The sequence below is a fragment of the Passer domesticus genome, chromosome 6 (assembly GCF_036417665.1).
Source record: "Passer domesticus isolate bPasDom1 chromosome 6, bPasDom1.hap1, whole genome shotgun sequence".
NCBI classification, from domain to species: Eukaryota; Metazoa; Chordata; class Aves; order Passeriformes; family Passeridae; genus Passer; species Passer domesticus.
Genome location: NC_087479.1, coordinates 40,458,193 through 40,481,441, shown reverse-complemented (window position 1 = coordinate 40,481,441; position 23,249 = coordinate 40,458,193). Strand labels below are relative to the sequence as shown.

General features: G+C 41.2%; 1 protein-coding gene across 11 annotated transcripts in view; it reads left to right on the top strand.

Moving 5' to 3' along the window:
* The window catches only part of TSPAN18 (tetraspanin 18), a 186,220-nt gene that overhangs the window by 124,978 nt on the left and 37,993 nt on the right, over positions 1–23,249 (top strand). For 8 of the 11 annotated variants that reach the window (XM_064424923.1, XM_064424927.1, XM_064424922.1 and 5 more), the window contains one exon: positions 1,760–1,885. The gene's annotated coding sequence lies outside the window, so the exon portion shown is untranslated. Of the gene's footprint in view, positions 1–1,759; positions 1,886–21,972; positions 22,098–23,249 lie in introns of those variants that run through there. The other 3 variants (XM_064424928.1, XM_064424929.1, XM_064424930.1) reach the window with 3 other exon arrangements.

The following is a 23,249-nucleotide window of genomic DNA, read 5'->3' as shown; positions in this document are numbered from 1 at the left end:
TTTGTTAGGCAGCAGGCACTTTGTCCTGTGCAGAAGTGTATGGATGTTCATTTTCTACACACAAGCACTTGCACCTCTCAAATATTTGCCCTTCCCCTTCAGAGAAACCAGGATGTGGCTGGTATGTGTGTATTTGAAATGTCAGGTTGTACAGAGCAGAGAAGAGTCTTGTAAACAAACACCCATGGGAGGATGAACCACAGCTGAAAGAGTCCACTGGAGACACAGGCACGGAGAACATCTGTACCATTTGGTACAGATGAAACATCCAAGTACCTTTTGGTGAGCCCTTGCATTGCTCACTAGACCGTGCTGCTGCTCTATTGCATGTAAGATGAATGTCCAGGGTGCAGAGCACTCCTCACCAATTCCCCTGTGTTCCCACTAAAGCCACTGTCTCATCCTGGGCAAGTGTGAAACAACACCTCTGCCCTGGGGAGCAGGGAGCTGCTGACAGAGGGCTGATACCCTGGCGTGGGAGGAATTTCCTTTCATGTGGTCTGGTGTGACATTAGCACTTTCCAGCTGGCTTGTAGGTGGCTTTGTAATCCCTGGATTGACAAATGGCAGTTCAGCTCAGTATGGCTGTCATCTTCCGACAGCGTGACAGAGACGGGGAGCTTGACATGTCCTGCTGCCTTGACACTGAGCCCTGTCTCAGTGAGGAGTTGCTGTGACAAGACCCTCTCCCCCAGCTTTTCATCTTGATCCTGAAGGAGGTGCTAAGCACTGTGTGATGCAGAGGGGTCAGAGATGCTACTTGATGTTTCACATGGACAGTTGGTATTAGCTCTGAGATCTGGAGCAGCTGGGCAGGGCAGAGGATTTGGGCTTCAAAAGAAAGCATATCAACAAGGTAGACTAGAGAGGAGAGAATTAATATCATGAAATGGATTTACATGGCGCCATCTTCATATCTGAACTGGAGCTGTCAGGGAAAATGAGATCCAGACTTGCTGCTGTTCTCCAGAGAGGAGCTGTTATGGAACAGTTGCTTAGTTAAAGTGTTGGCCCCACCTCTGTGCTCCGTGTCTGGCTGATTTCTGCAAGTAGAAAACAGGCACAATCTGGCATGATCCCTTCTCCTCCCACACTGGTCTTTTGTGCCGTTCTGCAGGCTCTGATTTACCTTCTTTTGCTTGCCTTGAGCACCTGTTGGTGTCTTCCTCCCACCCTTACCTGCCTCTTAACTCCATCACCCTCTTTTTGATCCTCAATAATTTCTGGCTTCCTCCATTCAGAATAAGTAGTACTTTATCATCTATCCAGTAGGTGAACAGATGTGTGCATGTTTGTTGCCTACAAAGAGCAAGGGTGTGTGTGTGTTAAACACCTAACTACCTATGTTTTATCACACACCATGCCATCCTCTGTTCTGGAACTTGCCTTTTGGGGACTCACAGCATCTCTTCCTGGGCATGACTCTCCTCTGCTGTGCCGAGGAGCAAGAGGGGATGATGCAGAGCAACTGTGTTGCTTCCTCCTTAGTCTGCTAGAAATAGTCCTGTCCTCCTATTGCTTTCCAGTGAAAGCCCTTTTCTGGTCAGCCTAATGAACTGGAAAGTAAGGATGAAGATTTTGCCTGTAGTCCTGACCTTGACAGGGTCTTTGGAGTCACTGGGAGACACTTTCCCTCATTTCCTTCAGGTGTACAAGAAAGAGTCGGTCTTTACCTAAGCAGGAGGAAGTAAAACAAGGTGGCAGTCTTCTCCTCAGGTCCAGTATGTATCTTATGTATTTTCCTTGCTGTTTCTGACAGGTTGACCAGCCTTGATCACAGTGTTAGAGACCTGAAGCAAGGATCCTGACAGATGCATGTTCAGTACAGCCTGACTTCTTGAGGAGAACAAGTATTTCCCTGAAAGTCCGTCAAAGCAGCACACAGGTAAGGCAGACAGTGCTTCTGATGCTTAGGCTCACTTGCACTGGATTGAGCAAATTACTTTTTCCATTCATTTGGCTCAAGAAGGGCTTTGTAAACCACTGCCTTCCGTCTGCAGGGATGAAACCTTACAGTGTATTTACAGCATGGGGAACATTTCTCAGCAAAAATGTACTTTCAGAGGATCAAGACTGCCCATATGGTTGAGATAAATATAGGTTAAAAGTGTGGGAGGAATATGCTGAAAAAAGAAAAATGTTACATATGAGGTATTAATAAAATAATATTTAGACTTTTGTGTTCTAAAATAATTTTGTATTGAAAATACCTTAATTTAAGCAGAAAACTTTTTAAGAAAAATGAATAAAGGAATGTATGTTGTGGTGAAAGGGTTTACTAAGAAATTAATTTAATAATGTTGTTTTCAACTCGGAAAGATGTATCAGGTCATCCGTAAGGGGGAAAAAACAAACACAAAAGCCTTGCAGTTCTAATTGCTATGACTCATGGAAACCAGATCTAGAAAAAATGAGGCCCTTTAGTCCAAACTCTTAATCCCCTACTAGTATGTAACATCGTTCCCAGCAGCGTCTACCAGCCCTGATTTAAATGATGGGATTTTCCCGTGTCCCCTTGGGATACTATTGCACAGACTAATAGAATTAATCTGCTTACTTCTCTTTCAACCCCTGACCGCTGCAGATGCAATTAGTAGTAGGTGATGGGAGGATTCTGTTTCCTAGACTGTATTATGAAGGCTTAGGGCTGTATTGTGTTAAACCAGACATCAGTTGCAAGTGTGTTTGCATGAGTGTGGCTTATCTGTCAGTACTCATTACAGCCCCATAAACGTCTCTGAACTACATTTCTCAGACTTAGGAGCTTTTCTGCAGTCGTAATTCAGGATCTGATAAGGTACAGACTAATGTATTTGAATGCCTGTGAGAAAGACAGTATGATTGGGAGCTAAAGTGAAATGCAAAGTCATATGCTGCCAGTGCTAGAGACTCGAAGAGGCAATTTACTTCTGTGCTTCTGGAGCATTCTCTGATCTCTCTGGCTTTTCTCCCAGACAATTTGGTAGGATGAAATTCCTTTTTGCTGTGTGTGGTGCTGCTGGAGGTACCACTGCACCTTTCCATCTGTGAATTTCAGCTTGTCTTAGACGAATGGTGTGGGCTTCTAATGTTCACTGAAAGGCTCCAGTTAAATAATCAGATAAAGTCAAATAAGTTTGAGCTGGAAAGCCATAGCTGGATCTATTTAGTTAATACAAAGTAGAGCATCTTGCTGAGGTATTTCACCTGTGTTTTTTTCCCTCAAATTTGGAAAAGTTTTATTAGGGAGAACAGTTAGTTTCTAAAGCAGATGAATGCCAGAATGCAGATGACCGGGTTACACGTGGAGAGTACAGCAACAGCTGAGCTGTACAAATTCCTTATGTGGATTCATCCACTTCCAAAGTGAATTAAAAATAACATCCTAATAGAAAAAGCAACTGTAATATAATTGCCATTGGATGTTTGAATGAGGTTTCAATGTGAAATGGATCCTGGGGGTCCTGAAAAATTGGGGATGTGCCAGCCTTCCACATGGGCTCTGTCCTCTGGCACTAAAGGAGGAGGTTACAGTCCTGTTCCTCCTCCCTCTCAATAAATCCTGGCTCCAACACCATAGCTTTTCTGGAGTATTTCTTCAAACAGAAAGCCTAAATATAATCTTAGCCACTTAGCTACTGGTCCAATCTTTCATTATCAAGATAAGTTAATTAAGCTTATTAAAATCTGACTAAGTTGCCTGTGTTTGTCAGGTACAAAATTCTTTAACACTGAAGATTGCAAAGCTTTGATATGCTCAATGAATCCTGCGCTAATTTTCCCATTGTTTTTAATTACTTGAAACTCTTTTCCAGTTTGGTGCTTGGCTGCTTCATGTGGTTTTGTAATGTACTTTAAAGGATGGGGAGGTGGAGACTAAAGCCAGGGGTAATGATCCGTAGCACTCTGGATCATCTGCAGCTTATGTTCCCTGTCCCTGCTTTGCCAGTCAAGCTTTATTCCAGTGAAAGTGTCAGTAAGCCCAAGGCAGATAGGCACTGTTCCTCCTCTCCCCTTTGCTTTTTCTTTTCCCTGAAAGTTTATCTTGCTGCTCGCTTTTTAAAAGCTTTGCATTAGCTGGGGGGCCATGAAGTAAAAGGCATGCCTTAAATACAGATGATGGTGATAGTCCTTTCAAAAGCTGCATTTCTCAAGCTGGGAGCTATTGACCCCTTTCAGTGCAGTCACAAAGAAATTCAAGAGGAAATGGAGGGTGAGGGCCAGCAGGGAATATATATATATATATATATAATTTTTTTCCCCCAAGTCGTTTTCTTATTTCACCCCCTGCCAAGCTGGCTATTGTTTGTGCCTTGACATGGGATACCAGTGGCCATATAAGGAAAATGGCATAATGTTACATTCTTTCTAAAAATTGATTTCTTACAGTTACTTTTTCTTCCTCCCTTGCTGAAAGTTGTCCTGTTTTGATGCGAGCTCTAGGCAAAAGGAGAGTGGTTGCCTATGGTACACATGGTATTGCATCCTGGGCTGTGCAAAAGACTTTGTTATCTCAGGTGATGAGACAAAGCGGCAAAATGGCAAATGAGGCAGCTACTATGAAAGGAGAAGAGGATGTTGCATTTTCCTGCATCTTGAACTCAGTAATAATGAGTAATAATGATGTTTGTTTTCTCGCCTTTTTTTCTTGCTTAAGAGGATGCTCAGGCCATGGGACAGAGGCAGAGAGCACCCCTCTGTGTCCCTTTTCATTCACAATCTCCCTTCATGTTCATACATGTTTGCAGCTGAGGTGCTGGGTGAGTGGCACGCACCAGTTTGGGCCGGCAGCTTCCTCTCTGTTGGATGACCAAGCTCACTGCTGGGGACCCGACCATCCCAGCAGGCAGATGAAACGCTCAAGGCAGCAGGAAGCCAGGCTGTGAGCAGCAGTATTTCAGGGGTGAAATTCTGCGGGTAGCAGGGGTCAGTCTAAACATGCACCAGCTCAGCAAAAGGACTCCTGAAGTTCGGGATTTTTTTCCTGGTGCAACTGTCACTTGTTGATGAAAAGAAAGTGCCTGCTTTTTTGAAAAAGTCTGAACTTCAAACACATCCTCTTAGCAACTTCTACAAAGGAACAGCTGGAGCAACATGAGCGCAAAAAAGGCCAAATCCCCTGACTCCAGAAAGGAGTGGGAAAAGTATAGGTTAGGAAGCTGGGAAAAGACAACTCTTGGAGAGGAATGAGGGCATGTGTGTGCATGTGAACATAAGACATAGGCACTCTTCCTTTTGTCTCCTCTTATAGCCTCTTGAATTGGGATGCAGTTTTTAGTTACGCTTTCTATGGTTGCCATCACTTCTGGTTCCTTGTGATGCTCTGCTGATTGTCCCCATAAAAATCTGTTCAACAACTAATAATGTTGCAAACTTGTTAAAAATTAAAGTAGAAAAAACCCAATTCCTTCTTAAAAAGAAGAAGCAACACATTTTGAGGTTCATTTACCACAATTATTTCACAATACTCAATCTGTGTTTTGCTGAGGTGTGATTACAGAAGTGGAAAAAGGGAAAGTATTTTCTATAAACACATTTTTGGGCAGAATATTAATAGTTCAATATTATTATGATGATTATCTCTGTGTGCAGTGACAACATACACTTTTTTCCTTATTAAAATGTTGAACAGTTTGACAACTTTTAAAGAAACTGCAATTTAGTGAGAATGGAGTAAGGACTTTTTAAAGGTTCGGAGTTTTTTATATAAGCCTGTAAATGGAGGCTGCATTGACCGAAAGAACTGGATATCGTACTAAGAAAGTTCTAATTTTCTTTAATTTTTCTTTTGACTGTGAATTAAATTCTTTGGAAAAGCTGTGCTACTCTCCAATACCTACAAAATTAGTCTCCAAGAGAATTTTCCTCTATTATAAATTGTATTTATATTAGAGATAAAACTGGGGAAGCCTTCTGGGCTTTACTTTACTCTGAGCTTGGTACAGCAGGGGAATGAGCTCATATAGCTTTTTCTTCATGAAAGGCAATTTGGTGCCTCCTAAATGCTGTCCACTGTGGTATCAAGAGGAGCTATCACAGTGAGTGGTGTGGAACGATGCGATGCCCCATGTGCTTGGTTCTCAAATTACCAGTGAAGTGGCAAATGGCTCCTGACATGTACATGGCTGGCGTGGGACGTCTGAGTTAGCTCTGCACAGATAAATGGGATGCTCCAGGCCCGGCAGCCGTTGCTGCAAGCTCCCTGCAAACTCCCAGGCCACGTGTTTTGGTGGCAGCCTGCTCGCATTGTAACTGTCCCAGGAGCTGCAGTGGTTGATGTTTGCCATGTGCACGCTAACCGTGGAGAGAGGAGCGTCGAGGGTGAGTGCCAGGTCAGCCATGCATCCCAAGCACCTTCTCTGAGGAGCAGAGCTTGTGATCTCAGCTGGGATAGACGGAGGTTTCAGCTCTTCTGCTGCAGGAGGTGCTCATCAGGCTGTAAGTGGCTGCTGACAATGCGGCACGGGTTTGCCACTTCTGTCTCTAATGGCTCTAGAGGACGCAAATCAGCTAGAGCTGATTCTGCCAGCAGTGGGTTGACCTTTGGGGAGGTATTGCCCCAGAGACTTGGAGCTAATCCTTCTGATGCTAACCATGGTGCATGTGGGGATTGGTTTGGGCTGTGCCTGTTTCCCTGTGAAGTTGGGAGCTTGTGTAACATGGAAATGATCATAATGGAGGAGGAAAGAAATTGTCATTAGAAATATATCTCTAACAGTTCCTGTCACTTACATCTAATGCTACAGAGTAATTTAAAGCTTTTTTGACTAACTCTCTCATGGGTAAAGTGCTTTGTCAAGGGAAATGAGGTTTACCCAATGTGACAGGACAGAAAAGCAGAGCTGCCTTTCATTGTTGTGCCATGTCCTGGGTGCAGTGACTGAGATAGGGTGTCCCTGAGAATAGCAGTGAAGGATTTGCATTGCTTATTTTGAGACCTACAAAAGTACAGTCGCTTTTGATTTGTGCATTTTGAAAATTATTGAGTAAAGCTGGGGACTTACTTTAAAAGCTGCTAGAACTATTCTCTCACTGTAGAGATTTCTCAGGAAACAGATACATAAGAGGGGTATATGTGCATGTATTTGAAGCTTTTATTCTTGGGCTTATGAGTAAGAGCTGGGATCAGTGAAAGGTGATAACTACTAAAATCAGTAATAAGGATAGTATTACACTCTTAAGCAGTGAAGTGGGTTTGGGGAATTTTGCATTCAATTATTAGCTCTGTGCCTAGACTGCATACTGACAGCGAGAAGCAACTTGATTCTTCGCTGCTTTCCTTCCTCATCTATATAAAGATGGTAAAACAGCAGATAAGATTTTTTGTGTAGGAAATGTATTTTATTTTGTGTAGAAGCTAGCTTTGTGGGTCTTTGCCTTCCTTTTCAGAGAAGTCTGACGATGAAAAAGTTTTAATTGTGGAGGGTTTATCTTCATATTTTTCCCCGTTGTTCCTCCTTTCTATGACAAAACAGGAACAGGAAGAAAAAGTTGAAGAAGTAATCCAGAAATTCCCTTTCCTCCCTTGTAAAACTGCGTATCAAAAAAATTCTATTCAGCTTACATTAAAAAGAAAATAAATTGAAAACTAGTTGATTGTTAAAGTTGCAGAGCATGAAAAAGGTTATTATTACTATCGATTGCCCTGACCTGTTTTAAAGCTGAGGTTTCTTTCTTGCTTGCATTGATGCATCTATTTAGTCAAAATCTTGAGAGCTCTTTTGAGAGAGGAGCCTACCCATAGGTCACCTGCTGGCCAGACTTGTGCACAGTAAAGATAATGATAATCTAATGTCTGGTTTGTCCTTTGTAAGATGACTCATGCTCCAGTTACCTTCTAATGGATGGGAGTTTTATCCTTGGCAGACATTACATTTGTTGACAGCTCCTGGGAGATAAGAAAGTAGGGGCAGCCTTGGACATGCTTGTGCTGGACATTCAGGGCTGTTCTCCTCAGAAGAAAGGGTCAGGAGAGCTGAGGTAGAGAGGACATGCAGGCATTTTGTGGCTGGATGAGATGAATGGGTTATAAAGTCAGTGCTCTGCCTGTATTTTAGCTTCCAGTGCCCACCATGTGGAGGTCTTGAGCTGAACATGTGTGCAGCTGTTCCTGTCCCAAAAACATGGAGTAGAGCACGTCTATGAGTTGCCCAACACCCCCAGCAGCATGTGCAAATACATTTCAAAGAATTATGTTTAAGCAACATAAAATTCCTTTTTTAATCACCTATGAAAGATTTATTTTCAAATGTCCAATCACTAATGAGGTGCTAATTTTCAGATGAACTTTTAGCACTGTCTTGACATTTTAAAGTATCTAGGAGCTTTAACAGGCTTAGTCCCTCCCTGCAGCTTGGCAGGAGCCAGCCCTGGGCCCAGGAGGGTAGCAGGAAGCTTTTCCTGTGACCTGGCCTTGTGTAATTGCCACCTTGAACTGTTTCTGGCACTTTTCCCCAGTGACTGTTAACAAAAGGATATTGGAGTTCATGGCTATCCAACCCTCTGGTTTCCCCATGCCCAGCAGCAGGGCTATCAGGCTTGGGCATTTTTGCTGCAGTCTGGGTAGCCCGTGCTGATGCTAGAGAGAGAAAGATGGACACCCAGTGCAGTACAGAGAACATGTTTGGCAAGGCAGAATTTGTCACTGACTCCTCAAACTGACCTGGACCATTTATAACATTTCTGGCTGCAAAGTGTATCCAAGAGTACATTCCAAGAAAGCTAAAAATAATATCCTCAACCTTAACTTATTTCTCCCACAAGGATTCAGTTAACAAGAAGGAAAGAGTTTGTTCTTTTTTTCCCTCCATGCTAAAGCGCTCAGCTCTCAGAATGGAGCTATAAGTTTATCACAATAATTGGCCTGTGAGTTGGATTCATGTATGGATCACGTTACTGGAAAGTGTAACTATTTGCCAGGACTGCCTTTGCTTTTCCATTTCCCTTTCCATCTCCCAGTTCTGTATGTTATCTGGTAGCAGCACTGAAGGCCAAAGTCTCTCTGAACTGATTGGAACCAGGAGCTGGCTTTCTGCTATTCTGGGTCCTTCTGCCAAAAGACAGTGTTCAAAGTAAAGACTGTAAGTACAGACTACTCACATGAGCACAATTTATGGTTGTTTAAAATACCTGAAAATCAGTGCAGCAAAGCTCTGATTCTCCTGGAAACTTAGTGTGACCACACTTTGGAAAAAGTTGTGTATATTCCACAAGTCATCTCAGGAAATGCAGATAAGTGATGGTGACTTCTAAAAAGCAGTGATGAAATGTTTCCTAGTTTGAGTTTGTTGTCGGTTTTTTGTTGGGTTTTTTTTTGTTTGGTTGGTTGGTTGGTTGGTTTTTTGCATGTTTTTTTTTTTTTTTCCAAGATGTAGTTGGAAAGAACTCATTTGGAAAAGTCCAAATTAGCTAAATGTAAATCCAGATGTTTAGGACTGGCAATATAAATCCCCAGGGGTGCTCAGAAGTCCTGAATGATAGGTGTACAAACCAAATCCCAAAGTGCCGCCTGAGCTCCTTGGGATCTTAGTCTTTTGCTCTGTGTTTTTTTCTATTGATCAGTAGTAATGACAATTGATTAAAAACTCTAGTGCTCTGATGGTTTTTTCCTGTGAATAGAAAATCAGTTGTACATATCAAGTGTGTGAATCACATCTCTGTAGTAGACAATTTCTATGAAAGACAAAAATTGCACAAACTTTTATATCCAAGAATCTTCACAGAGACCATACATCTTCATAAAATCAAGTTAAAATTAAGTAAATAGATTCAATCAATAGTAGGGCTACATATATATATTTGTAAACATTAAAATATTTACTTCCAGATTTTTAAATGCAATATATCTTTTGTTTAGAAATACCGAAGCTGATTTTTTAATATTGAAAAATGAAACCTATATTTTCCTATTAAAATTAGATCCAAATATTTTATAAAAAGAGCTTTTGTGCGGTTTTGTGTGGGGTAGTTGGTTTTTAAGTTAGAAAATGTAAAAAAATAAAATTTTATCTTAGATTCAACAAAACTTTGCAGAATTAATGTGAAGGAATACCTTATATTTTTTTTTGTTTTAGAAGAAATCTTTACCAGTTCAAACTGAAGCAATTCTTCCCATCTGGTTTGGTTTTTTTATTTTTTTCTTTTTGTCATCCAAACAACAGACTCTTTTGATCATCTTGCTATGTTCTTTCTGGGTATACTGATGTAGAGTAATTTTCGTTTGGTTGTTTTTTTTAAAATGTAAAATTTCTTTTTGTGCCCCATTTCTGAGAGAGGTTGGGGCTTGTCTGGCAGGAAGATGATGAGTAGGGCATTACTCTCCCTTCTGCTGATGAGTTGCTTTTGCTGCTCTTAGTGGCAGGGAGACTGCTCTTGGTTTTCCAGTTCCTATTTTTTCATCCACCTCTGAATTACTGAATACTTTCAGCTGCAAGTCAAGGAATAAGGCATGAATGCTCCTTGTTGTCATTAAATGTTTTCTTTGCTAATTCTCTTTTATTGTGTCCCATTGATTTGCAGCTGAGAATTAAAATAACTGCCTTCAGCACCAGCATCAGGCTCTGTTTGAAACCTCCAAAGAGCATTGTTTATCTTCCCTGTATGGCTCGTACTGTGCCTGCCCAGGATGAGCAGCACTCTCCTCCCCATTCCAAGTGGTTCTGTTACTGAGGAATGTTGGATAGATACCATTGTACACATAGTAGAGGTGCCTCAGCTTTGGGGTTTGAGCTTGATTTAAAGGGGAGGAGGATGGAAGGGAAGGGAATGTTTGGTTTTCTTCAGGAGAGACCCTGGCAGTAGTGCTTTGCAGAACTGCTTTAAATGTGCTCCTCAGGCAGGGAGGTCTGTGGGTGCAGGCGAGCTGCTCAAATGTTTCCATGCAGTGCTCAGGGCTTCTGTCCCAGGCACGTACTTCATTACTGCTTCAGGGAAAAGCATTCTGGGAGTCATCAATCAGCATCACTCTGGGCTGCTTCTCAATCAGAGCTCCTCTGATGTGTCTTTCAGTGCTGCTCATTTTGTTTTTAAGTTCTGAATGAGGGATCGATTTGTACAAAACAGAACCAGGCAGAAGAGTTGGCTTTGCAGTGGGTGAAAGCATCTGGCCTATTTTCTCCAAAGCATTTAAATGTGTATTTTAAGTTGTAGGTCCTGAAGAAGACAGTGGTGGCAGTGCTTTGCTGAAGTGTGCTCTGAAGATCTCAGTGGTTTCCTAACAAAAGATTAAGTCATCCTCTTGGATCTTTGCTGTCACCTCTGATCTGGTGCATATCTTGTCTCAGAAAGGTCCCTGTGCTTCAGCTTTACAGTGGTGCCATATCACTGTCCTGCCCCTTTATTTATCCTTCTGTCCTTCCACTTACCATAACTCCAGATTCTTTGCAGCAACTCTTCTTGCTTTTGCTGAGGCAGTGCTGCAAAATGGACATGTTGGGAAGGGAAAAGCTGTAAAAAAGATTTATGTTGTTCAAGATAGTCTTTATGTGCATAAGACTTTGGGGGGAAAAGCTTGTCTGATTTAAAAGATAGAAAGCTTTGCCCTTTCTCTGTCAGTGGGTGAACTCAGATTGAAATCCAGGACACCTACCTGGTACACAGATCCCACCTCACCCTTCTTATTTAAGCAAATTGCTGTAAAATTGGTGTAGCTGGCTGGAAAGCCACACCCTGTACTGCAAAGGATGGGAATTGCATGGCCTGAGTTTATCTCCTCCAGGACATCTGTACGAGGTGCACTTAGACCATTAGTTTCTGATGTTCCATGCCATTGCTCACAAAGGAGAAAAAAAGGACTGTACTTATTTTTCCCCAAAGTTCAACTGGAGTTGAAGGGAGGTAGTCTTTACCTCCCTTAATGAGTAACTTTATACTGTGCTGTCTCCTGCAATAACAGCTGTCAGTGCTAGAAGGAAAATAAGCTATTTGCCAAGGCAGTGAGGCTGTAAAAGTTGGTAAAAGAGAAGGAAAGCTATGGACAAGGAGCTGAGATTGCAGCAGGAGTCATGAGAATTCCCAAGCTCTGAAGTGTGCTCCTGATTTTATCTTTCCATACAGCTCGGGGGGTAGTGTTTGTTTAATGTTTCTAGTCATGGTGATTGAAAGTAAAAATCCTGACTGGATAGTGTATTAGTACTGTGAGGAAGGTTAGGCTACCTGTTGTGTTTGCTCGCAGTGTTGTTGTGTCACAAATTATGTTTATGGCTAAAAACCTCAAATGCTGACACAGCATCAAGTAAGGCAGGAAAGGGCCATTGTGACCCCTTTTTCATCCTAGACACAAGGTTTCTTTGAATTAAGCCTGGTTTGGATCAGAGCATCTTTGTGCAGCAATTTGCCATACCTTTTTTTCTTCACGACTGTTCTTCCCTGTATATCTTGCAATTACATAATATCCATCTGGCAGGTTGAAGAATTGTTTGAAAGGCAGCTGAACACTACAGCACCTCTCTGAGCATATTTCCAGTTCTTTGTCAAATAACTTCTTCCTCTGCAGTTCATGTTTTAATATCAGTAGCCTATAGATTATCTGAGAATTGAAGCTGCTTGGGGACCAGATTTGTCTATAACTTTCTTAGCTCATGGTGTTCCTTGGCTTTTCCTCAAATATGAAATCTTCATCAGACTGCCTCAGTCTCTGTCAACATCAGTTGAAGCTGGAGACCCAGTGGAAGAGTGCATCATGAGGAAACCTGCCCAAGGCACCGTGTATGAAATCTGAATGCCACTGGAGTTGGTGTACATACTCCCACAGATCTCTCCAGCCCAGAAGTTTTTCCCTTTGCTGATGAAGAACTTCTTGTGAATATAAGGATTGATGAATCATCTGTTCTCAACTGATCTTTTCCTCCCACAAACTATCTCTGAAGCCTGGTAATGTGGATGCATGTCCATTAATCACGACACTGGTAGGGTCAGAACATGGCTCCAGGAATTGAGACTGCTGCCTATAGGTGGCTAGTAAATCTGGAAAATCCATGCAGTAGGAAGAGGTATGCCTAGGTAAGAACGTACAGAGCACTGAGAAAGAAAAGGGAAGGTCACAGTAAATTTTATACCTTCCCAGTGAGCAGTGCTGGGAAAGCAGGCAGCCCCAGGGAGACCTTGGAACATGCTTTCATTGACAGAAAGTAGTTAGGCAGCTTGTTTTACTCTCTGTCTTTAAAACTGGAAAAGCTCCTATCCTACACTCCATGAAGTCTGGGGAGGTACCTGTCCCAGCTTCTCCTGTTGTGCACTGCAGAGGTTTGCAGAGCCTCAGGGTTGCCTGTTGCCTGGATACAGGGCAGTCCTGCATCTCAGCCCCCCTGTGAAAGCAGGGGTCGTGTGGGGAGAGGTGGGCAAAGTATTCCCTGTGCACTTGGAAGCAGGAGCACAAAGTCGACCTGATGCAGTCTGTAAGCTCAGAGCTTCCTTTTACTTTGCTCCTGTTATTATTATTTATCATTATTATTGATAGGAGAAAAGTGCAACCCAGCTGCTCGGCGCAGAGATCTGAGGGCTCCCGCAGGGTGAAGCGCTTGGTGCCACTTAGCAAACCAGCCACTGTGCTGTCTCTGGCGTGTGCACTTTATTTCACATGCTTGTTCTGAGCCTCCTGCTGTTGCTCACACTACAACTGCTGACAAGTAGCCTTCCTGGCAACATGGAATCACAGCCTGTGACTTGAGACCCTGTGAGTACAATACAAAGAAGGCACTGACTGATGAATATTTAAAAATAAATTATTTCATCTTAAACATGAAAATGCTCTTTGCAGTTCATACTCATCACTGCTTAGTGACAGTGAATGGCCAAGTCATGCATTATTCTTGTGTTCAGAGGGGACTACGCTGACAGTAGGGCAAAAACCTTCTCCTCTCTCCTTTGCTGAGCACATGAAAGCTTATTGTTAGGAGGATGCCCTGTTGTACAGCACATGTATAAATGTCTATAAACTTCACTTTTTTGACTGAGAGTCAAAAATAATTTTTAAGCTCAGCTAGTTTAAATTTGGGCTATTTCATATTGCAATGGGTTTTGCTGTATGGATCTGTAGAGCATTGTGCCATTTCAAACAGCACTTAGGAACTGTGTCAGTAGTGGTAATTAACCTTTAGACTGAAAGAGCATGAAAGATGTCAAGTAATGGATCAGGGTCCTCTTGCCCAAAGTACAGTCAATTTTCACGACAGGAATACTACCTGATCTACGAATATGTATATTCAACTTTAATATGTGAAAACAAATTAGTGTAATGAAGTATGTGTGGCAGGGAGCTTCAGTTGAACACCTGAGCAAAGTCACGTGAAAGATTGGCTCGTCTTCAATGCTGAAAGAGGATAGCACCAAACTTTAAAGGAATATTAGAAACAAAACTGTTAGAAGTCTGAAAACCTGAAGGGTTTCAAGACTAACAGTGGAAGGTCAGGAAATGTGGAGCAGTTTTTCCTAGTTCTTTAGAAAATCTTATTTATGAAGGTATTTGCATCTCTGTAAAACAAGTGCAAATGATTGACAACACAAACGCATTTTTCTGATGTTGCAGTCCACACTTTGTTTCTATTTACACATGTATGAAGGGTGTCAGGGGATGAGAGATGGTTCTCACTGAGATCCCTTGTGAGGCAACTGTTGAAAAGCTGGGCTGAAGGTGAATGTACTTTGTCTTGGCTCTGTGTGTGTGTATAAATATATATATATATATATATATATATATATATATATATATACACACATATACATATATATGTATGAAAATATGCACACAAAGCCACTGATTGTCAGTAAATAGCTATTCACAGAAGGCTAGTATCTATTGTAAGTAGAAATGAGAAACCTTTTCTGCGGAAGGTGAAGTTAGACATTAAATTGCTATACTTTGGTACAGGGGTTTTGTTATATGAATTGTTTATTGCTCTCTTCCTCCTGTCTTTGTAAATAAATTTCTTATGTGTTTTACCACATTTATTTAGGTAAAATAAGTATATGCTAACCAGGGGTATCAATAAAATTCCATCTCCTAATCAAATTTTAGTATTAGTATCCCAACAACCTGTTGGATTAAGCACTTTACACCATATAAATTTTTATGATTAAAATGGAAACCACACCCCTTTCTCTTCCCTGATTTCTCTTTTTACTAGTAGAGAAAATATGTGAAAGGCCTGTGTAATATTTGAAAAATTGAAATGGGAGGAGTGAATGTTCACTCTGGTTCCTGCTGAAATGGAGAGTGGAGTAACATTTTTGGGAACCGTATTAGTATCAATGAACTTGAAAAAACAGTGACCAGAATGGAGATTGAAATTCTTACCTCTGTACACAGATGTGTGTGAATGACAAGGCTGGGGTGAACACCAGTTTTGTTGAGAATGTAAGGAATTATCAGTACTCAACACCTCTACTGGGGGAAAAAACCCCTCATAGCTTGCAACATATAGGAAGACAAGCAGTTACAGAACTGCAAGAAATTCTGATTGAAAAATTGTTTGAAAGTTCTAAACCACACTTAGGTATGCCACTCCACCTCTTCTTCCAGCCAAGTGACAGTAGTAACTGGAATAGAAATGAAATGGAATATGTGCAGTATTGAAACACTGGATTTAAAAAAAAAAAAACAAAAACAAAAACAAAATAAAACAGAAATAAAAAACCCAAACATTATTTCAAGTTTTGTTTCAAGTAAGTGTTGGGAGGCTTTTTTCCCACAGCACAGGCAGGCATGTCCAAAATCTATAAAAACTTATAGTCTAGTCTCTGATTTTTTGTTTAGTGAATCCACAGGTACACTCTCCACTAAAGAGTTTACCATTGCATTGAGCTTTAAATCCTTTGGGCAACTAAAAATATGAAATTTTTTTAGGCACTGCCAAAAGAAGCATAATTATTTTTTCTAAGGTTAAACAGTTAACCCCTCCTTCTAAATTTAGCACCATCCAAAACTGAAAACTTAAACTAATGAAAGGGAAATGGTACAGGATTAGTAAACTGCTGTCTTTCCCTCCAGCTGTGGAACATCAAAGATGTATAAACCTTCATGTTCGGTTGCTTTATTGAAAATTCTCTCGTATCCTTCTGCGTGTGTGGAAGGGATGGGATGTTACAGCTGTTTTTTGACAGAGCCTCAGTGCATTTTGCTGGTCTTTCGTGACATTGCAGAAGTTTCTTTTGTCCCTTATTGATTTTTATTGTTGTTCTTTTGAGAAAATTTGCCTGAAAACAAAAGGTCTTGGTTGCCTTCAGTGTGACTTTTGTGACGATGATGAGTTTGCAGCAGAGATATCATGTGCATACATTTGGAGTTGGCTTAACTGAATTAATTTTTTTTAATGAGTATGACAATGTATCAGCCTAACAGAACCAAAGTCACCCTCAAACCACTGATTAGAGGAAAATAATTAGGATTGAATGATAAATTTAGATTCAACTGCAATTTACAGGAGTGTTTGTTTAAAGAAGAGCCAACAAAAAGAATCTTGGCTCTGAGGATCACCAGGAAAAAGCTTCTTTATATATTACAGCCATGTAGCAACCAACTCCAGAGATGAATTGCTGGAAGTGACATGTCTGATTTATTGCCCACTGCAGCTTTGAGAGTGTTTGCAAACTGAAGTGTTATGGTTAGAATGATTATAATTGGGGTTTGTTTTATTTTAGAGAGAGGAAGAAAATAAATATATCTTTGTGGCTCCTGGATGTAGATGACTTTGGTGGTTGCTTTTGGTCCTTAAGCCAGCCTGGGCTGCAGGCTGTCACATGCCTTTTCCCTGCAATGGGAGCTGAGGCTGGTCAGTGGGAGGAGAGCTCCAGCACTGACCCCATTGCAGTGGGACAGCAAAAGGGCTGCACAGACATGGGGCTTTGCCAGAGATGTAGATCTGGTAGGGCAAAAAATTACTGTTACCCTGGTGTGAAGTTCTGAGGGGCTCCATGCTCCTGGAAAAATGTTCTGCTTTTTCTGGTATATCAGTAAGTTGCAGCTGGTTTTGTTTCTGCCTCTTATAGGATGGATTTGTCAGTGCATTGGAGTTGGAAAATAACTCAGTGTCTGGTCAGAGTAGAAGATGCTAATATCTAACAAGTTAGTTCTTTTGTGTACTATTCACTGTATTATTATTGTTCATCCTAAATTCCCCAAATGCTTCCTAACTTGTACACAATGGCATTCCAAGTGGCCTTTTGAGCAAGGACAATACCAGACTCGAAAGATAAGGAACTTTAATCTGTGTAGTACATTGCAGGCATCTGTAAGTTAGGGTTGTGCAGAAAAGGTGTGTTCTATTTAATCTAATTTTAGCTCAATAGCCTGGCTAGTAGGTTGCTTGTGTTCCCTGGTGAGAACTGGGAAGACCAGGAATGTCAACCTGAATTTTCTGTCTCCCGCATTCCTGCCCCATTGGCCACACTTCTGGCTAATTCAAACAGTCTATCTTGTTTTGATTAAAAGTTCCAACCTAGATTCACAAAAATATCACAAAATTCCTGGGTTTGAGTTTGAAAACAAATGCAAACAGTAAATGTCTCTTCTCAAACTGAAAGAAATTCTCAGCTCAGACTTAGGCTTCATCTGGAAGATGCAACATGCTCTCAGGAAGTCCATGATATTCCATCATGCAGAATGATAGCTGAAAGTGACTTGGCGTCAGAATGCAAAAAGACAAAGATTTCAAATTAGAAAATGCATCTCAGAGCTCATGTTTTCAGCTTCTGGCTAAACTGTCTTACAGAAATTTTTCAGTTCAAACCTTTTTCTGTTTGTGCTGAGAAAAAGAAAAAAAAAAGAAATCCAGTGAGACCAAATTCCTTCAGACATGATTCATCTCTTTGTGCTACCTGTATTGCCAATGTGGATTTGTGCTCTGTAGAGACCTGGATAAGATTAACTGGATATCCAATACAATCAGAGAACATTCTCACTAAGTTAAGTAATAATGAAGAGGAGATGAACTATCCTCTCACTGCTCTTGGTTGATCCCCTCCTATTTTAATATCCTTCTCATCCTGCTGGCAAGATGCTGAAGCAGCACCAGCCATCCAGTTAAAACACAGAGTCGTCAGATGTTTCAATCAACTCAGATTTCCTTGAACACTTACTCAACATTCACTGCAACTCTTATAAAAATGTCTAGACAAATCATTGCTTAGAATTTCAGCTCATTTTGTAGCTGCTGCTTTACAACATTCTGATTTTAAAATACAATTTTACAAGCGTTACTTTTACTGACTACATTTTCTTTTTCACTGTGCATTTCTACGTGCCAAGAGTATGAGCAGGCTGGAAAAGGGACCAGTGTTGTAACAGTAATAATAGAGAGCTCTGGCCATTCTTGGTTCTGCTACTGTTAAATATATTTCTTCTGTTTTGGGTGATTGCATATTGTAATACATATCACGAATATTCAAAATATATTGAAAGCAAGTCATTATTTGGGAAGAAATGTTCTGTGTCAGATTGCCTATAGCTAAAATACTTGCTGGTCCTATAGCTCTCAGAAAAGTTGTGTGGATACAGCAAAATACCTCTGGCAAATCAGGCCCAGCCAAAAAATGGGAAGGTTTTTTACCCTACTGACGCTTTCCTCTTTCACAACGTTTCTTAGTCTGAGGATGCAGCAGTGAAGTGGGTGCTTCAGTGCAAGTCATGGATGTGTTGTCAGCGGAGAGTGGGTAAAACATGGAACCAGAAGAGGGGGGATGTGGTACAGGGAGCGAGTGCCACAAAAAGAGCAATGTGAGGGTGCCCAGAGTGAGACCCGTCCTGGGGATTGTGGGAGATCCTCCCCTTGTTAGAAGTGCTGAGAAAGGAGTGGCAAAGGGGGATGCATCTGAAAGGTTGCTGGCTCTGACCCCATTACAGAGAGACAGTGTGCCTCAGATAGTGCCTTCTGTGCTTCATATCCCTTGCTTTTCTGAACAGTAACTTCCCCATGCTCTCCCCACAAATCTATGAAGAAAAATGGAGGGGTTAAATTATTTATTTAAAGTCTAGTACTTTAAATAGAAGTACTTTAAATGCAGTGAAGCTGCATCAATAAGCCTGCATGCCTAGTAGAAGAAAACCCTCCCTAAACATGATGAAAAATAAATCCCCCTGAGTCCTCAGCATCCTGCTTGAGTCACTAATTCCCCAGGGCAGAAAACAAAGCAGGCAAAAAAAGTTTGTTTTCACATAGCAAAGCCAAAACATTTCCAGTTCTGATTTAAGATGAGTCGTGGGAGCCGTTTCCTCTTTAATGTAACATGAGGCCAGTATAGGTGACTTGATAAATATACAAATTGATTTTTTCCCCACCCTATAGAAAGCACCTATTTCTTTCTGTAGGACTCACGTCTGCATGTGTTTTTTTTTTTTTCTGGAGCTGTCCTAAAGTGCATAGGGACAGTGACAGCCAGCTCTGGGGCGCAGGGAGGGTTCAGATGCCTGAGTCACATTTTCCACAAACACAGCTCCTTGTCTGGCTCCAACAGCCAGCTCCAGTGGGATGCTGTCCTGGTCCTTCCTCCCTTCCTGGCTGCCTGCACAGGCTGTCCCATCACTCCTCTTCTGATGCTTTTTGCCTTTTTGAGACATCTCTGGTGAAGACTTCAACGTTCTAAGGTTTCTACAAATAGTGTCTGCAGCTCCTGAGGGAAACAGCAGAGTACTCCCCTGGTTCCCTGAGGCTTTATAAATACATTCCTAACTAAAGGCAGTTTATAAACCTACTCAGCCACAGAATTGCACATTTGATGAATATTCTCCACTTATATTGGGATAGGAGAGCAGAGAGTGAGACTTTGTGCTAGCTGGAAGCAGTCTGCTAACACTTTTTCTATTAACTACTGCTCAGGGCTTGACCCAGAAGCACGGTAGAAGGTGCACTATTATAGCTCTTCTGATTGTGGCTAATAATTGTTCTGTTCTCATTTATAAATGTAATGGTTTGTTAATAACGTCTGATTTGGCAATATAGTATAGTCTATCAACTAAAGGTGGCATAATGACATTAATAAGGGTAATTGAGGTGTTTCTGTGATCTGCTTGCTCTTTGGTTTGTTAATTAGAAATTACTTAATATATGATAGAAATAATGTTACTTCCCTGTGAAGCCTGGGCATCTTGAAGGAAAAAGGGATGTGTCAGTCTGTGTCTGTATGTGGTTGGAATATCAGCATGGCGGTGAGCATACGGACGTGAACCAGCCTAATATGTGTCAGATATTGTGTGTCTGTGTTTATATTTTGTATAAATAACAGCATGTGCTGTTACTTATGGCTGCACGTGTCTCTTGTTGCAAGACTGGGTGTGTAAGGCTGTCTGGGATCCGTGCGATTGATTAAAGAGCTGTTACAGGAGGAAATGGAAATGAGAGACAGACAGGCTGCTGAGCATTTAACCCTGGAGAAGAACCTTGGCATTTCATCTTCTATCAACGTTTGCCTGTAACTACTATTAGCATTAATTATGGAGATACTTAGTGAACACCCTGTTAGCCCTAATTAGAGCTAATGGAAGATATGTGTGGATGTTAACAGGACAAGAGACAACTAGGCTTCCATTTCTAAGGTTAAATATTCAGTAGCTCCCTCTTAGACATAACCAGCATCCTATAATCATGCAGTCAGACTCATCCAAAAGCAGAACAGTTTCTCCTGTCTTTTTTTTTCATTCTCTCTCCAATTATGGCCACCTTACAGTATTTTTGCTCAAATTAAAGAGCAAACAACAATGTGGCAGTGACCTCAGTTACCTTTACTAATGTAATTATGCTACCTCTCCTCTATTCATAGTGCACCTCAGAATCAGTCTTTATTAGCAAACCATTTGTTGTCCCTTTTAGTATAATTTTAATGAAGGCTAGTAGAGTCACTTAAGTGGAGCTGAAAGGATTTGGCTTTGTTCTGAACAGAGACCTTGTGACAAAGATCTCAGGGCTGAGTGCTTGAGTAGGTCATGCAATATCCAAGGTCTGTAAAGCTCCTATCACTCTGCTATTGTTTAAAGCTGTAAACACCTTCTCCTCACACTCGGTATCTTTGGTATTTTGAAAACCTTTGTTGATGAAGAATTGAGGCTGCAAAATGTAGAGGTTGTCTTATTACCCTGCTGTTGTGAGTGATGGCACTTCCCTGCTGCTAATCTCTGACCAGTAGGTCAGTGTCCTCATGGAAACTGTCTTTTCAGAACTGACTTGGAAACCTGTAACCCTCCCTGAGAGCCCTGAGCCTGCCTTGGGTGGTGTCACACTCATTAGGGTAGGGTGTGCTCCTCCACGGTCCGTTCCCTTTGCCATGGACAAATGTGGTGAGCTCAGGTGGTGCACTAGTGAAAAAGTGCATTTTTTTCCCAGACAATCTATTATATAGATTTGGGGTTGCCAGTGATGTGCCCCTTTGAATACTGCATAGCTGCAACCTTATTACTGACAAGCTGCAGCTCCCAGGTGCTTGCTGGCTGGAGCCATCTAGGAAGAAGTTCCTACCACTAGATTGGCTGTATATGCTATCAACTGATTCAGAAAATAACATTAGAGGTTTGAGAAGAGAAAGGATAAGCCGTGGTGTGTCCTTGACAAAAAAAAATGTCTCATCCTTGCCTGGTGTATTGCATAATACTAAAAATAAACACAACAGTATGTACATATCTGTCTCCTTCTGAACTACAGACACTACATTTCTCAGTTAACCAGTAGAAATGCCAGTGGCTGCCTTCCTGCAGGATGGTGCCCTGTAAAAGGTACATTGGATAGATGCCAGCGTAAGGCATGCTGAATGTGCTTTGGAAGTTTCTTTGTTCACTCTTTACCTCGCTTGGGTTTCAGTTTCATATTCTAAGGAAACATGCCACAGGTGTTAATGAGTGCAGTGTGTTCTTAAGAGAAAAGTCATAAAGCAGTGGTACCCCAGCTTTCCAGCTTGGTGGCTTTCTCATTTTTGATACATGAAATATATCTTAAGCAGTTCCAAGCATAAGCACATCTGTGCTTGGCCCAGATGGCACATTTGCCCTTCTGCAGAAAGTGCCCGTTGTGAGTGCTGGCTGAGGATCCTACCACTCACACCTGGGGCTCATCTGGGGCTGAGACAAAACACTTGACTTCTGGGGCTGAGTGGGAAGGTGGTCTCCACTCATGTTTACCTGGAGGATGAGCTGGGGAAAGGTTGGTAGATTTTGATTTTAGCTATTTTTTGTGTATTTTCTTAATGTTTCTATCTATTTTTCTATTTGTGTAGTTATAAGAGCCTGTTTCACTCGGTGGTGGTCACAGAATCTGTTCAGCTTTGTAATTAATGCTCCTTCCTTTAATATGTAATGTGTTCACAGGTCAGACGTACATGGACTTTTTTAGTGGCCATGTAAAGCCTAAAGTGCCTATATTTAAAACAGTGGAGCAAAAAGGCTTTGGTAAAAGGCTGATAGTCTTTTCCTTCAGTCTGGAGTAAGCTTATTGATTTAGGAGCTCTTGTACATTGTATGAAGTGGACAGGAGCAAAGAAATCTTATGCTGTGTTATTTAGGGTTGCTAATTAAACTCTTAGCTGCACAGTTAAAGTGGCAATATCCCCTACTACAATATGGCTTACTCCAGTTTTTGGGTTTTTGGGGTTTTTTTTTGTTTTTTTTTTGGTTTTTTGTACCTCCATTTAGATCCATTAACAAAAAGGATAGATACATCATCTTTAAAAAGGAGAAAAGCACCCACATTATAAAGTTTCTATTAAATTGCTCACTAAGCCTTCAGGTAGAGTAGGAAAGAAACTGATGCTGTAAAGCGAACAGAGTCATGACATATCATTTTATTACAGCTAGAAAAATGTGTCCTTGCTTGGAGCAGAAGTTGCTTCCCTGATGAGACCATAGTCTGCTTGTGTGGTTGGGAAAATGAAACAGTCTGACTGGAGATGTTGTCAATCCCATCGAGGTTAAGCACCCTTTGCCCCAGGCGAATTCCCTTGTTTATATGAGTCACTACAGCTAGGCTGTAAAATCCAGGTCTCCAAGCAAAGCTGGGGTAGTAACCACAGGTGGTAACTTAAAGCTGTCTTCATGAACTAAATCCTGCATTTTCACTCCTTAAAAAAAAAAAAGATAGGGAGGAATTTACTTTACACAATCTTGCCTATGACTCATATAAATGTATCATACTTCTTGAAGCAGATATTTAAAGTCTCCAGCCAAAACCTTGCACATCTGTGCTTTAATTAAAATCAGTTTATTTTGTAGGTTAATAGCTTATACCATACCCACCAGTGTGATTAATTTTTTTAATTAAATGACTGAATGACATCTGACATTATGGAATATCCCATCC